At 39.5% G+C, this 13404-nt stretch overlaps 1 protein-coding gene across 1 annotated transcript in view; it reads right to left on the bottom strand.

The window, feature by feature from the left end:
* Positions 1-8587, bottom strand: part of LOC105189488 (mitogen-activated protein kinase kinase kinase 3) — a 285702-nt gene extending 277115 nt beyond the window's left edge. The window contains exon 1 of the mRNA XM_025299321.1: positions 8102-8587. The gene's annotated coding sequence lies outside the window, so the exon portion shown is untranslated. The remainder of the gene's footprint in view (positions 1-8101) is intronic.
* Between the last annotated feature and the right edge of the window lie 4817 nt (positions 8588-13404).

The following is a 13404-nucleotide window of genomic DNA, read 5'->3' as shown; positions in this document are numbered from 1 at the left end:
AAATTAATGGATTGTTGAGTAATAGCTCATAATGCAATTCCCCTTCGCTTCTATTAGATGGAAAGCATGACTTTTTTTTTAGATACAAATTAGGCTGAGAAGCAAATGGTGGAAGTTCATTTTGCTGTTTATAGGCATAGATTAGGTGAAACTAACTGTGACATTCCTTAAACTTTTTTCGCCAATAACTTTTAATAAATAAAGACCGACGGCTAAAACTTTCTAAAATTGTTACTCAGGGCTATGTATTTGACAACATATATGAATGTGAAGCCTCATCAGCGAAAGGAGTTTCCTAATATAAATAATTACTCTAACATTTTGTAGACATTCCAGTTTTTTTTACGGAGCAATTTAATATTCAATATTCCTTTCTAAACTTGATATTTATTTCCCCGATAAAGTGAACTAAAATATTCACGAGACGGAAAAAAATTCACGAAAAAACGCAGCTCCAATGCGGAAATTGAATTCAGTATTTCTTGATAGTGCGAAAAAGCTTCGAGTATCGGGAGACATGTATTGTTTTGAAAAAAATGTAAGTAAGAGTAATAGGACTCTATATATAACTGATTTTTTATCCTTATTAAGAGTCCTGCGAAGTTTAATTGACTGTTTGAAAATTTTAATAATTATTAAATTTAATGTTCCTATAAGGCCTCTTAGATCTTTTCCTATTTCTCACGTTAGACTTTGTCGTACGTTATGTGAGAAGCTCAAACCATTTAATCAGTTCTCTTTGTTTGCGATTAAATGTAATGCTATTATTGATTTTTATCATCTATTGATTTTATCAATATTTTTGCTATATCTTTTGAAGCTGCTAGTACCAATCAAATCAATCGAAAACGAATACCTTAATTCTGTCCCTTTTATTTGTTTCTTTTTATTTGTCCTTAGTTATCTATATCCTTATTAAAAAATTTACTTTTTTTCATATTCTCATATTGATTCATTTTTTATCTTCTTTCTTTTTTTCTTATAATTTATCATGCATTTTACCAAAGGTACAAGGTGGTTCCTGTTGATAAAAAATAAATAAAAATTTGAACTTCAAAATCCACGGAAATTGAGACAATTTTCCAAAAAGTTACAATCCGAAATCCGAGAACAGAAGCGGTATCTCAAACTTCAATTTTTCGAAAATATACAATTGTTCCGAGGAGAAACTGTTATTCTGAAAACAATATACACAAGTGCACAATTAATATCTACCCGTTCAAATATCATCTACTCAAAAAGTATCCGGAATTGCTCGTTTGAATGACGCGCCTTTATGATAGTTCAAAATTCTTTTGTGGTTAAGTTGGTACCATTGTACTTAACTGCCATGCAGAATTAAAAAGCAATGTATCAATTAGTTTGTTTATGGCAGCTGTTTATGTCAATTGACTTCAGGTAGTATCTGCTGATTTTTATGATGTCGAATAGTGTGAAGCAAAGAGTTTGTTTTAAATTTTGTTTTCAACGAAATTTTTTGTGCCGACACGTTGAAAATGCTACGAAAAGTATATGGGGATAATTGTATTCTAAGAACGCAGAGTTGAGTAATATAAATTGTTCAAAAAGAGTCAGTCGTATAGCCGTCGAAGATTTGTCCCGTTCGGGTCGTCCATCTACGTCAAATATTGACAAAATCGTTAAAAGAGTGAAGAAATTAGTGCTTGAAAATCGCCGCGTGAGTGAAAGAGAGATTGCTGCCGAACTTAATATCAACATATCAAATGGCTCTGTCTATACCATTTTGACTGAAGACAATTTATGGATTTTGCATCATGATAATGCATCATTGCACACATCGTTTCTCGTACGTGACTATTTGGCCAAACATTCGACTAACATCATTTCGCAAGCGTCGTATTCGTAAATTATAGCACCCTGTGACTTTTTTCTTTTCCCAAAACTCAAATTATCGCTTTATGGTAAGAGTTTTGAGACGACCGAGGCGGTAAAAGAGAATTCGCTGAAAGAACTCAAGGCCATACCAAAATCGGCTTATGAAAAGTGTTTTGAAGATTAGATTGAAGTTGACATATGTGCGTTGCACAGAATGGGAACTATTTTGAAGACGACAAAATAAATTTACCTGAATAATTGAATATTTTGTGTTTTATTGCTTGATACTTTTTGAGCAGAAGGTACTTCTACCGTACCCAAGTGATACATAAATCATACCAATGTACTTGATTGTACAATTGGACAGTTGCAATATTTTAATGAAACTCTATTTCAGGATATTATAATTTTTCTTGGTATTGTAATTTTTCAGGAAATTGTTCTAATTATGATATATTTCTTTTTCGGCAAAAAATGCATATCTACATTCAAACATCAAAAGATAAATTCTCCGTTGTCGCTTAATTATTCTCCTCTATATCCGCTTACGTTCGCGTCGGCAATGCAGCCAGTAAGCACACATCGGAAACAATCGTGAAATGAGTCTCGTACAATGCTAAACAGTAACATATAATGCTCCGCGGGTGGAGGGAGCTAAAGTATCCGGGAAATTTGCATGTAATCTCGCATCTGTCAAAACTTGCTTCTGAAAGCCAATCCTGTATCAACGTATCAACGCGATTCAACTCGCCTTTCTCTTCCTCGTTTTCCCGTACGTTTCGAGTTCTCCTCCAGGGATTTTCCTCTTAATCGGATGTCGGATTTACGGCGAGCTGACTACCTAACGAGATAAACACCGCTAGAAACACGGATACGCCAGATGCTTTAATAAATAATCGGCCGAGGCACGACGTTAAATACACGCCTTATCCTGGCTGCTTTTGGGATTTATAGCCGGCTTTTAAAAAAAGATTGTTACTGTTTGCTCGCTAATGAATTTAAGACGGCTGCCTTCGCTTCCTTTACGCTAATTAATGGACAGTAGGGAGCACGATAGCCGGCAAACCAGCTGTTCCCATAAAATATTATACGGGATATCTTCGAAGCATTGAATGTCCTCCGACCATGCCTTCTCTCGCTAGATTGAAAATCATTTTTCCTTGATGAAAACATCGATGAATGTTACTTGTCCTCTCCAATTTTTCACGTTCTCTATTCTTGCGAGGAAGCTTCGAGTGAAAATTTTATCCGCTTTTTATACGCAATCGTTGATCGCTCAAGAAACAAAAGTATCTCGACGTCTTCTTCGCAGAAATGTCGATTCCGAATCTGTCTATGAATCTGAAAATTTATACTTAAAAAAAGCAGTAATAGAAAAAATGTCAATACGTCGACGAATTTTACCTGTTCTCTTCAATTCTTATGTTCTCTATCTTTATGAAGAAGCTTCGAATGAAAAATTCATTCGTTATTTATACTCGATCGTTTGTTACTCAAGAAGCACCTCGACATCTTTTTCGCGGAGAAATTGATTCCGAATTGACCCGCAAGAAAAATTCATATGCGCATGTTTAAGAAAAATAAAAAGAAGAGAAAAAAATATCAAATCATGGACGAATCATGTGGTTCCGAATTTTTCCTCTATCATCGCAATAAAGCTTTGAATGAAAATTGTATTCGCTTTTTTGTTGATCGCACAGACGGCAAGGCAAGAACATCTCGACATATCTTCTTCGTGGAGAAATCGATTCCGAATTGGTCCGCGAGAATTTCTACGTATGTGTGTGCACGTAATGAAGAATAGGTAATGGTTTTGGAAGTGACTGCGGACACACGAAATCCCCGATTGCCGAGGCGGACCTTGGCCCACTGAGGTCAACGTGTATAAACCGGAAGGTTAAGCGCACGATCGCGGTAACACGCGTATCACAAGTAGGCAGGCTTACATTTGTACGACACACTTCGGAAAAATACGTCGATACATCCTCGTTTCACATGTAGTCGCGCAGTGTGGGCGACACGTCGCGTATTTCTGCGAAATACCGCGTAAAGCCTGGTTCATACGCCTACTCATTCGCGCGCGCGCGCGCGCCATCCGGCGGCGGCGAAGTGATTCACAGCCGAAATGTCGAGCAAGCAAGATGCGGAAGCCCATCAGCGGAGTGCTCGCGCGAGTACGAGAAAGTGTAACGAAATTTTCCGCGCAATTTGCTGCATTTCGCAGCGCGCACAGCCCGGAGCGAAATCCCTTTTCAGCGGGAAGCTCGCTACGTGCGAAAGAATGGCGACTTGCCTTCCTCCTCGGAGGCAATAACTCCGTTCAACGAACGTGTGTGAGCGTTAATCGTTAATCGCGCGTCTTTTATAGTTCAGCTTCTTATAATGCAACTATGTCTCGACGAAAATAAGAAGCAACAAAATCACAAGCTAATTTCAACGTTCGCCCGACTTTGCATTTTTTATGTAGTTACGTACATGTATCGCGTATTATACGTACGTGACGCGAGCGTATGCAGCTGTGAGTGCGTGTGAGTACGACGTGTGTGTGTGTGTACATGTGACGCAGCAGTGAATTCTTTTTCTAAAAGAAACCCCTACGTTCGTATTCCACCTTTTGCAGAACCCGTCGAGAATAAAGAGCACTTTGCGGATCATTATTTTATCCACGAAGTCACTCGGTAACTCCACATCCCGCCCTTTATATTTTATCTTCATAATTGCTCTCTCGCAAAAGGACAGCCGGAAACAAGCAGCATGTGCAAAATCCGAAATACGAAACTACGAATATTTTCGCGAAATAATCTCACGCGGCCGTTATAAAGTGATTCCGGTCGGAAAACACGTTTATTTTTATCCGAGGGAAAAAAACAAGCAAAGATTTAATCTACACTTAATGAATAACCATCATTGATCATACCGCGATAAATGAAAATAAATGTGTTAATTGCGAACGACGGTAGGAGAGAAAAAATGACATGCGGCTCGAGCGATATGCGCAATTAACAAGTATTTGCAGCAGCAGCAAGAATTGTCAGCAATAATCGGAAGATGCTAATAATCGGAAAATGTTAACGTTTAGAAGCGCGTTTAGAATCTGCTGCATCAATGTGATCGCTCAGTGACGGCAAAGTCTTTTGCAGCAATGTCGGATTTCCGTCGTAATATAAGCCGCACTCCGCAATAGCCGGTGCTATTGTCGTTGCACGTTTATCGAGTGAAATCAGAGGAGACAAAAGAAGCGCCCCGTATGCAACGTTGTTTTGCAGAGTTCTTCTGGTTTTCGTGCATCGTAATTATCGTGGCTTCGTGGGAGGCATTCTCGCGTTACGACAGCGATTCCCGTACGATACTACCGCTTGCCAAGTATAATCGTTGCACGATTATAATTGGCGACAAAGGGAAGATATTCGGTGTACGATCGTGGACAGGAAGGTTGTTCGCTATTTTCGGCGCAACTTTCGAGATGCAGCCGTTTTATTCAGCGAGGGAATTCTACCATTGGACAAAACGGGTTTATTCCGAAACTTGGGTGAAAAATCGCCGAGACAGCTCTTGCACCTGCGATTGCAGAATTTATTGCAAAATGGTTTAGACATAATCAAATGAAACGACACGATGAAGTGAAATACGCTTCTCAGAGCGTAGTAAATTGTTACGATTGAGAGCCATTATTGGCAGGTTTGCGCGATAATCGGTTATGACAGAAGCAGAAGTGACAACATAGGCTGTGGATATTGGAACTTTATTGTATACGGAAAAAAAATACTCGGTTTTCTGTTATCTGGCGACCACAGACGGAAATTCGGTTACAGGAGGAGAAAGATTCATTTAGGTTTTTGTTTCGTTAATTGCACTTAGCTGTCTCAATTGAGTTTCAAAGCGGCCGAATACGTTCAGACGAATATTTCTGGTCGCGGTAACAGATATGTCATTTCATCGATTCTGAATTTTCGTTCGGTCCCTATTTAGTTATAGTCCCTATTAGTTTACGAATTAAGATCTTTTTCCATGTACTCTTCTGTTTGTGATAGTTTGTAAGAGTACAATAAACGTATTTTCCTATTTTCCGTATCATCCGTTGCAATTGTGACATCGGATATCTCGGTATGGTCACTTTATTTCATATAGTAATTACTTGCTGTGCAAGCCCGTAAATAGTAGCTCTCGATTATAATAGTTTAATAAACATTTTTCTTTATAGCGTCTGAACCGTTTTGGGCTATTCTTTCGAAAACGTTCACGCTCCGATTTGGTTGTTAGTAAACTTTGTAAACGTAGGCTGCTTCTAGGTAATAAAAAAGTATACCGAAAGAATTTTGGGCGACTCAAAAGCTAAGCAACTTTTCTAATAATTATTATTTATAATTTACTTATTGTTCCGAAAACAGCTCATACTCTGCTTTAGCTCGAATTTTGTAAATATATAGGTTGTTTTTAGATAACAAAGAAATATATCAGAAGATTTCTGGCGACTCAGTAGATTCTGGATTCAGCTGAGGAATATATGCATACACATATAAGACAATCTTGAACTTAGATCAAATAAGTAGGTTAGGTTAGATAAGTTAGGATTTTAAGTGATTAACATTTTCGAGATTTGTTCAGTTTGATTATAAAACGCGGATGTCTTCTAAACTATCATTAAAAATTTCCGTTTCAGAAAAATATTTCAAGATACATTTCATACACAAAATTACGCAAAATTCAACGCTTTTTCAGTTTTCGGTATAAAAAATATCCGCTTAAAAAAATATCCTGCTTAAAAAATTAATTTGATCTTGAAATGATCTTGAAGACCGTCACCTAAAACATTTCTATAGTAAGTATCGACTTATATCTTCCTTCAGATATTGCAACTTTTGTTTAAAATAACTTTCTTTAGAAATAGTACTCTTAATAAATAAAAATTCGTAACGCTTTATCTTGTTCACCCTGTATGTCAAGGTCAAGGTGATCGGCGATCCTTTAATATATATAATTATCTAAATAAACTAGTTAACATTTGAGTCGCCAAATATCCTTTTGGGATATTTATTTTTTATCTGAAAAAATAAAACCTATCCTATTTAGTATTGAAGCTTTTTGAGCTAAATCGGAGCATGGACGTTTTCAGAAGTTTTGCCGCGTTTTGCAACCAATTGTATGCTACGATGAATGTTTATGCCGCATGCTGATATGTTTTCACGTGAATCACGATCGAGAAGTTACAATTTAAAAAAAAACAATTAATCGTCGCTACTAGAGTAGACATCGCAGATTGAGAGTTAGAGATTAAAATCCGACGAATTGACCAATTTTGACTTTTGTTCGTTTTTTCCAATTCGTCCAGTCCCAATTTTCCACAGTCCTGTCTCCATTACTCCCCTGGGCAGGTATTATGAAACTATTCAGAAAAGTTTCTGATCGGAATTATTACATTCTCGCTGTAGAGAAATCTAGAGAATGATTGAACAATTTCGGCTGGAAATCTTTTCAAATAGTTCGGCAATATTCGCCGTGTGTATTAATCTGTAACTTCTAATGACGGTGTCAACATTACGGTGCAATGGCGCAGTTTTCGTATAATGTATCGATAGAATCTATTAATATTATACCTGCACAACGACAACAATGATAACGATTATCGTTCAAAGTTACAAGTTACGAATAAATCGCCAAAGAGAATGATTATCATGAAGCTCTTCGCAGAAAAGCTTCCGATTGTAACTATTCAATTAATCTCTAGGCTTCTGTTATGTTCCCCATGAAAAACGGGGTAATTCCGTTCGCGAAAACTGCAGGCATAACAGTAAAAAAGCTGCGACAACAATAACACGACGATAACGACTTCCGTTCAAAGTTACAGGAACGATTTATCGGCCCGATATGAAGTTAACGCCATTGCACCAAAACCAACCGACCGAAACAACCAGAAAGGACTAAAAAAATGTCAGGCCTGCCGTATATCGAGATTGACACCGCTCATACGTATGACCCAAGTTCACGAGCTCGCGGTACATTGCCACACTGAACAATGCAGAAGAAGCGGAGCTGAAGTCGGTCAATCAGCAGCACTTGGTCGTCGCGAGAGCGAGTGCGATGCTGTTGGTGCAACAGATCCATCAACCGACGCGGTGCAACTCTACGCGATCTACGCGTCATGCACACGTGGATGTCCCGCCTCTCCCCGCTGCTCCGGCGTCACAATCCATGCGAGAGCGCGAGCAAGAGTGGCGCGACGCACGCGGTCGGGAATCCTCTTCGAGAACGAGGTTTTCTTACTCACTCGTTACATCCAGTGAGAGAGCGACGATCCTTGTGGAGCAACCTCTCCTCTTCCTCCTCTTTCGCTCTGTCGTCTAATCAAGCCGAACGATTGCTCGCGGGAGAGAAGGAACGCTCCTCGCCGATGAGATCACCGGTTCGCCGAGGGTGACCGACGAGAAGACCGGCCGATCGTACTCTCTACTCACGCCGAAGGACGCGACGTAACGTCGACTGAGCCGCGAGCCGGTCGTGATGCGCACACTTGGTCGTCGTGGGGTGGTTTGGGGCGAGAGTTTTCGCGGCATCGTCCACGACGAGAACGTTCGTCCTCTACGTACGCATGATCGGTCCTTCTCTACCCTTCTCTATCTCCCTTTCTGTCTCTCCTCTTCCTTCCGGACGTTATAGGAACCCCTTGCCTCGCTTTTTGAGAGCTCGAGCCGATGAATGAACACCGACGATCAACCGTCACCACCCGCGTCGCTCGATCGACTGACTGTCCTGGATTGCCTCCCCGCGGACTCGGTGATTTTATTCCATCCCCACCAGACGCCCTCCCTGCCCCTGCTTCGCCCGACGAACCCCACTCGTGAACACCCACTCGCGATCCAAAGTTGATGTGGGTGCTCGGGGGTGCGTGAACGTCAAGGGTGACCGCAAGCCGGCCGAGCCTTAGTCATTGACCATGTAATTGACGGGTGATCCGTATCGTTTAGGATCAATTAAAGATTTCCGTGACGATAATAATTGACCCGGCGAAAGGTGTTTGCGGAGATAATTTTATCGCGTGCGCGATCAATGGCCAATAATTAACGCTGCTGATTAGGATGAATCACGGATCAGGGGGTTGAAGTTCCGGCCAAGAGTTGCATGAGCTGTTGTGGTTCTTGGCTCTGATATGCTGATGACATGCTTACGTGAAGTCACTTGTGCACACGACCTTGTACTTCGCTGACCTTACTCTGAGGAGACATTATCTGCTTGCATTATCCGATATCAAATTATCGAGAGTGAAATAATCGCTTCAGCAACTGCTGGAGGGGCGGCTCTTTGTTCAAAGAATACCATTGTTCGTGCAAAGATTTTCGAGCTTGAAAATCTCGCCCGATTATTTAAGCCGGCTCTTTTGTGTGACTAATGACCGTACTTGATTTAAATGCTTAAGTAACCGAGGTACAGACGGATCCTCATCGTCCATAAAGCAACGAGAGCGCCTTCAGCCTGAAATTTATATAAGGTCAAGAGTCTAATCTTATTAAACCAGCGCTGACGCTTTAAAAAATGCCCCTTCTTATCACTTCCAGACGAGTTTTATCAGTTAACAGAGCATCAATTAACTTTCGGCGCTTCAAGAGGCACGTCTATCGACCTATGAGGCTGCTTTAATTCAATTTTAATCGTCTCCACAACGCCCGCGGCACAACAGTTCGATGCTTCCGATGACGCAATAGCGTTAATCATAGCTGGCCCGAGCGACAGTTATTCGGAGTTGGCGCACAGCTCAACTACGGGCTCGCGAGCCGCGCGCGCAGGACTTCCTCGATCCGAGGACGACGGTTAGCCGCGCGTCTTCAAGTTTACGTTCAAGGTTGCGAGCGGGGGACAGCGTCGCGCGATGTGCCTGCGTCATCCACATCGATTCGCGCAGCCGTTCATTGACCCACCCAATTCCGGACGGTCATGAGGGCCACGTAGCTGCTTTCATGCGAGCTAATACACTCAGGCGCGGGTGAGTTCCTATGAACCGATGGACCTCGACGTCGCTAATCCTTCGCGGTGGTTATCGGAGAACGAGCGTCCAGCAAAGTCGTTAATGCTCCCTCTCTGCTTCATCCCCGCGAGACCACTCGTCCACCTTCGTTTAACCTTCCTCTCGTAGGCGCCAATGTTGAAAGTTAGGCGCGATTGACCGGCCATCGTGACGATCACCATCGTGGCAGCCACGTCGCATTCTATTTCCTTGGATATCTCGACCTATCGAGCATCAATTCAGGCCCGCTCTCGGGAAGCGCGTCGCCAGTGGCGACCGTTGAAACAAACGTTCAATCGCGCCGCGCGTGCGGATTTTCCGCACGCGAAACTATGCGAAAACCAGCCGCCCGATGCTAATTAGAAAGTTCCACTGGCCGCATTAACGATTTCCTTCCACCAGCCAGCCGTATCGTGGATCGACAAAAGTTTTACGCTCGTGATCGCTGCGGCTGACGCGTGTGCAGAAACACGCTTGTTTGCATAATGGTTTATTTTTCCCGATGGAGCTAGGAACATATCAAGTGCTTGCCATTGTGAGCTATTATTTATGAGCCTGCATGGTAATCGAGATTTTAATAGGAGCTGATGTGATGATATAAGGGAGCTGATGGGGTGATATAAGAGGTATTCAGGAAAGATGGAGTAATTTACTTTAGGGGATCAGAGGAAAAAAAAGAAGGAGAGAGAGAGAGAGAGAGCTCTAATTACCTCGACTTTGACATATGTTGTTGAGGTCATTTCACTGAGTAATCTATGAGATTTTAGTCGTCGCTTATTGTTTATTAAATAGTTATTAACAAAAGAAGTTTCATAAATAGAACTTATTTTTTCGACATGTACTTTAAAAAATGTTAAACAGCACATATGAGCTGGGGAGGCGCAGAATCCTGCCTTTGCACCTCTTCTCTGAAAAATATATTAACCTAACCTAACCTAATCCAACTTACATCTTTGCGTATGGTCGAACATTGTTGAAAAATTCCCTTTGAAACCCACAACGCCCAATCATATGCAAAAATATATAAATTGAGTTAAGTTAGGTTAGATTAATTTTTTTTCGGGGAGGGAGTGTAGAAACAGGAGGAGCAGGATCCGCATTTGTGACATTTGTGAATAGCGCACGATTTAAAATCGTGTTTACGATACCAAATTGTGTTGTGATATACCATTCAACACAATTCTTAAAAAAGATCGTATCGCAATACAAAATTTCATAAGTCGAACATCTGCCATAGGGAGGAAAGGCAAATGTCTTTATTATGTTGTTATTTGATGGATATAATGAAAATTTAATATTTACATTTTACATCATGTACTCTTATTTCTGATTCTATCGATAATCGATTATCACGCAAGCGCATGAGCAGTGGCTTGCAAGTGTGACTATTTAATACGCTTCCAAATTTTTCAAAAAAATATTAGGGACATGCAAAAATTTTCATTATTTACATATAGATTTACATATGGCATTGTGAATTATTTATATGATAGTTGCCACACATTTTTGTTAGAGTATGTCAATATTGATCAACTTGCATAGAAACTGATGCATAATAAATCATATTTATTGACATAAATATTTTTAATTCGTATGAAGATGGAAGTCGATAAGATGCATATTCGTCAATATACAGGGTGTCTTAAACATACCGGAATCCGCCGGATAACTTTGCAGGATCAAGTTTTCATGAAAAACTTTGAATACAAATGTTGTAGAAAATCGAGTAAGGGACTTGATGATGACCTTGAATTTGACCTTGGCCATGACTTTGAAGGTCATTTAGAGGTCAACTTGTGTTTTTTAAATGGGAACCCTTATTTTTTATTACATTGTTTTTTCTATCAATTAATTTGAACAACTTTTGTCTAAAACATTTTTTTATTTGCCTAATATTTTTTTAAATATTTGAGGAGAACTTGAGGAAAACTTGATATCTTTTTCAATATTTAACTTACGATATCTCGCTAACTATTTGTCGGAAGAAAAGTGGTACTAGACTTTCTTGCTTTATTTACTTTCAAGAATATATTGTTGCAATAGCGCCCTGACTTTTGTTAACTTACTGACTTTTGGAAATTTCAAAATCATCAAATTAACAAAAATCAGGGCACTATTGTAACAATATATTCTTGAGACTAAATAAAGCAAGAAAGTCTAGTATCACTTTTTCTTCCGACAAATAGTTAGCGAGATATCGTAAGTTAAATATTGAAAAAGATATCAAGTTTTCCTCAAATATCTAAACAAATATTAGGCAAATAAAAAAATGTTTTAGACAAAAGTTGTTCAAATTAATTGGTAGAAGAAAAAAATGTAATAAAAAGTAAGGATTCCTATTTAAGAAACGCAAGTTGACCTCCAAATGACTTTCAAAGTCATAGCCGAGGTCAAATTCAAGGTCACCATCAAGTTCGTTACTCGATTTTCTATAACTTTTATATTTAAAGCTTTTCATGAAAACTTGATCCTGCAAAGTTATCTAGGGGTTCCGGTATTTTTAAGACACCCTATGTGTTTTTCTACTTCATCAACGTAAAACAGCTGCTGAAGTAACCAGAATCATTTGTGAAACTTATGGTGAAGGAACGTTAGCTGAAAGTTCATGTCGTAAGTAGTTTCGACGCTTTAAATGTGGCGATTTTTATTTGAAAGGCAAAGAGCATGCCGAGCGACCGCAAGAGATGGGTTCGGATGACTTGGAAGCGTTATTGCAAGAAAATTCGACTCAATTGAATGTAAAACTTGCGAAAAGGTTATATGTTAATCAGAGCATTATAATTCGACGCTTACATGAGATGGGGAAAATTCTGAAGGAAAGAAAATGAGTTTCCCGTGAATTATCTGAGAACGTTATTGCCAGCCGAGTCATCATTTGCCTTTTGCTACTCAATAGACACAAACACAAGCCTCTTTTGTATCGAATTGTGACCGGAGACGAAAAATGGATTTATTATGACAATCCTAAGCGCAAAAGATCGTGGGTAAATTCCGACTCTCTACGTCACAGTCAAAATGAAATATTCATGGTCATAAAGTCCTCCTGTGTATCTGATAGGACATGCAAGGAGTCCTGTATTATGAACTGTTAAAACCATCTCAGATTTATCATCGCGGAATTATACAGTCAACAATTAAGGCAGTTAAATGATCAATTGATCGGGAAACGACCGTATTTTTCGACAAAGCAAAACAAAATGATTCTTCTGCACGATAATATCAGGTCCCATGTTACATTGACGACCCGGGAAACTTTAATGGGATTGTAATGAGGAGTCAGTTATTTTCACTTATTTCGTTCTATGCAGCACCGTTTATCTGGCACACGATTTCGCAATGTTAAGGAAACAATTAATCGATAACTTTATTTATTTTAAGAGTAAAGACTTCTTTTATGATAGTATCCATCTTTTGCTTAAAAAACGGCGAAAAGTAGTAAATAATGCCGGAAAATATTTTGATTAAAGATACTATGTAATTTATAATAACATTAATAAAAAAACATTGCCTTAAAAACGATGGAAACTTTTGCATACCCCTAATATGTGGAAACCACTAACAAGTCTATACTT

This window comes from Harpegnathos saltator, unplaced genomic scaffold, assembly GCF_003227715.2.
Source record: "Harpegnathos saltator strain DR-91 unplaced genomic scaffold, Hsal_v8.6 scaffold261, whole genome shotgun sequence".
Classification (NCBI taxonomy): domain Eukaryota; kingdom Metazoa; phylum Arthropoda; class Insecta; order Hymenoptera; family Formicidae; genus Harpegnathos; species Harpegnathos saltator.
This window is presented reverse-complemented; position numbering and strand designations above follow the sequence as displayed.